This window comes from Pteropus alecto, unplaced genomic scaffold (genome assembly GCF_000325575.1).
Source record: "Pteropus alecto unplaced genomic scaffold, ASM32557v1 scaffold7, whole genome shotgun sequence".
In the NCBI taxonomy this organism is placed as follows: Eukaryota; Metazoa; Chordata; class Mammalia; order Chiroptera; family Pteropodidae; genus Pteropus; species Pteropus alecto.
In genome coordinates this window covers 38806878-38810304 of record NW_006494614.1, presented here as the reverse complement: position 1 = coordinate 38810304, position 3427 = coordinate 38806878, and positions in this window count along the sequence as shown.

Below are 3427 nucleotides of genomic sequence, written 5' to 3'. Positions count from 1 at the left end.
TTCCAAATGCCTGGAGCCAGGGCAAGACAGATGGGAAGCCCTTTGGATGAGGGATTATGGGCAAAGTGATGATATGGAGCCAGACCTCTGATCTCCTGAACATTCCTGGTACATTACCTGTGCCCCACTCAGTGCAGTAGTTCTCGAATGCTTATAGGGGATGCGGGGGAACTGGCATGAGCAGGACACTTGGTCTCAGACTTTAGGGCATGGAATGCTGAAATCCCACCTTTGTTGCAAATGATGGCTTCTCTGAAGATGCTCAAGTGACCTTCTGTTTTGGCTGGGAATATGTGGAAACAGAACAGGGAAGGGGCACACACAGGACATATTTAGCAATAAACAAATATGTGATGTATTAGTTTCTTAGGGCTTCCATAACAAAGTACCATAATCTAGGTGGCTTTAAACAACAGAAATGTATGCTCTCACATTTCTGGAGGCCAGAAGTTCAAAATCAAAGTGTTGGCAGAGCTACCCTTTTCCAAAGCCTCTAGGGCAAACATTTGTCTCTTCCAGCTTCTGGTGGCTCCAGGTGCTCCTTGGCTTGTGGTAGCATGACTCCTTGCTTCTGTCTTCACATGGTTGTGTATTCTCTGTGTCTGTCTGTGTTCGAATTTCCATTTTCATATAAGAATGCCAGTCCTATTGGATTAAGGCCCACCCTAATCCAGTGTGACTTCATCTTAACTTGATTACATCCGCAAAGACCTATTTCCAATTAGGGCTCCACATACAGATACCAGAGGCTAAGACTCCAACATATCTTTTAGGGGGATATAAGTCGACCTGTTACGCATGGACATGTGAAAAAGCAAAGTTACTATTCATGTGATTTATCTTATGAATACCTGGAATGCTGTGGAGTCTTGGATCTATTATCATTTCAACTTTGAGTTCACCCTATGAAAAAGTCAATGGCTTTTTTATTTTTTGTTCTAATTCTAAAAAAGATATAACCTGGTATAATATAATATAATGTAATATAGTGTATAATAAACTCACATGTATTAAAATTATAATACAAAGATAGTAGACATCTGAGGGGCAGAGAAGCCACTGGGGACCTAACTGTCACAGAGAGGGCTCTCAGGAGAAAGAGAAGGGGCAAAAAGAATTGAGAAGAGCAAGAGAAATGATCAATGAAGTTTTACGGGTTGAATTCTCCAATACCTTCCTCTGGTCATAACCTGACTTGTTGAAGAGGGAGCATGGTTAGAGAAAAATTAACAAGGCAGCACCAGGATACAGTGTGTGGTCCTAAACTTCCCGGAAGGTCCAAGCGGTGGGAGACTACCGTGTGCTCTCAGAAGTAGCAGTTCGGAGAAGAGGACTGAAGTGAGAGCAGCTTCAGAAGGTTCACCCCTGAGGGACCCCGGGGGCTTAAAGCACAAAGCGGTCTGTGATTCTATTTCATATGTGGACCCTCGAATGAGCTTTGCAAACCAAGGCTGTCCAGGGATTCTCCACGGCCACATGTCTCTTCACTTGATATTGAACCTATGTATAAGATGGGGTATTTTCTATTGATGACATACATTCTTTGATTTAATTCTGTAAGAAGGGGTTGTTAACTGGTATTTCCAATGTTCCCAAAGTTTCAGGAAAAGGGGAAGATAGTAGTAATATTAAAAAATTACTTTTTTATATTAATTTTTCCTGGAGAAAAAAGCTCTGGAAAATTAATGCTGATGGTTGTGCTACAAGCTAGGTAGAGAACTAAGGGATGCATTCGGAAGAGAAGCATTATGGTCATTTATAAATTTGCTTTAAGAGCTTAAAGATGCCCTGAATGGCCTATTTAAAAAAATAACTCTATGAGTTTATCTGAACCTGTCATAAACAGATTTTGACATATATTACATAATTTTCAAAATAAGTATGTAGCCCTGCAGCATATTCACATAATTCAAATAATAAAACATAAAAAGGTGTATAGAGGAAAATCTCCTTCCTACCTTGTTCCCTTCTATTTAGTTTTCATCCTTCCCAGCGAGAAAAATTATTAACTTTTTGTTTATTCTTCCAAGGAATTATTAAAAATTTGCCAGCCAGCTCAGATACATAATCCTGTTTTCCCTTAACTCTTTACTCAAATGGTAGCATGCTATATGCATTTTTTATATCTATTCATGAGTGTAAAATGAGGTATGTACACATTTATTCATTACAGCATTTTTTGCAGTAGTAAATATTTAGAAATAACTTTAGTTTCTATCAAAAGGAACTAATTACGATATGGAATATCTATACCATGGAGTATTATGCAGCTATAAACAATGGAGATGTGCCCTATATACTTATATGGAAAGATTTGTAGGATTCATTAAGTAAAATATGTAAGATACAGAACAATGCATGTAGTATATACTCTTGGGGTAAGAACATAGGGAATAAAAATATATGTTTGCAAATAAATCCACTCTATATGGTCATTTAATCTATGCAAAGGAGACAAGAATATACAACAAGGTAAAGACAGTCTATTCAATAAATAGTGTTGGGAAAACTGAGCAGATACATGCAAGAAAAATGAAACTGGATCACCTTCTTACACCATATATAAAAATAAACTCAAAGTGGATTTAAAACTTAAATGTAAGACCCCAAACCATAACATTCCTAGAAGAAAACATAGGTAGTAAACTTTCTTATATTGCTCTTAGTAATACTTTTCTGATATGTCTTCTTGGGCAAGGAAAACAAAAGTAAAAACAAACAAATGGAACTACATCAAACTAAAAAGGTTTTGCACAGCAAAGGAAACCATCAGCAAAACAAAAAGACAACCTACTGAATGGGAGAAGATATTTGCCTATGATACATCTGATAAGGGTTAATATCCAAAATTTATAAGGAACACATACAACTCAACATCCCCCCAAAAGCACAATCTAATTAAAAAATGAGCAGAAGACCTGAATAGGCATTTCTCCAAAGAGAACATACAGCTGGCCAAGAGACATATGAAAAGATGCTCAATGTGTCACTAATCATCAGAGAAATGCAGATTAAAGCCACAATGAGATATCATCTCACACCTGTCAGAATGCCTATCATCAATAAATCAGCAAACAACAAGCATTGGCAAAAAGGGAACCCTCATGCAATGTTGTTGAGATTGCAAATTTGTACAGCCACTATTGAAAACATTATGGAGTTTCCTCAAAAAATTAAAAATAGAACTACCTTATGACCCAGCAATTCCACTTCTGGGTATTTATCTGAAAAAAACAGAAACACTAATTCATTCACTTCAGTGTTATTTATAATAGCCAAGATATGAAAGCAGCCTAAGTGCCCATAAATAGACAATTGGATAAAGAAGTTGTGAGATTGGAATATATATATATATTCCAATCTCACAATGATATATATATATATATATCGGAATATATATATATCTCTCGGAATATATATATATATA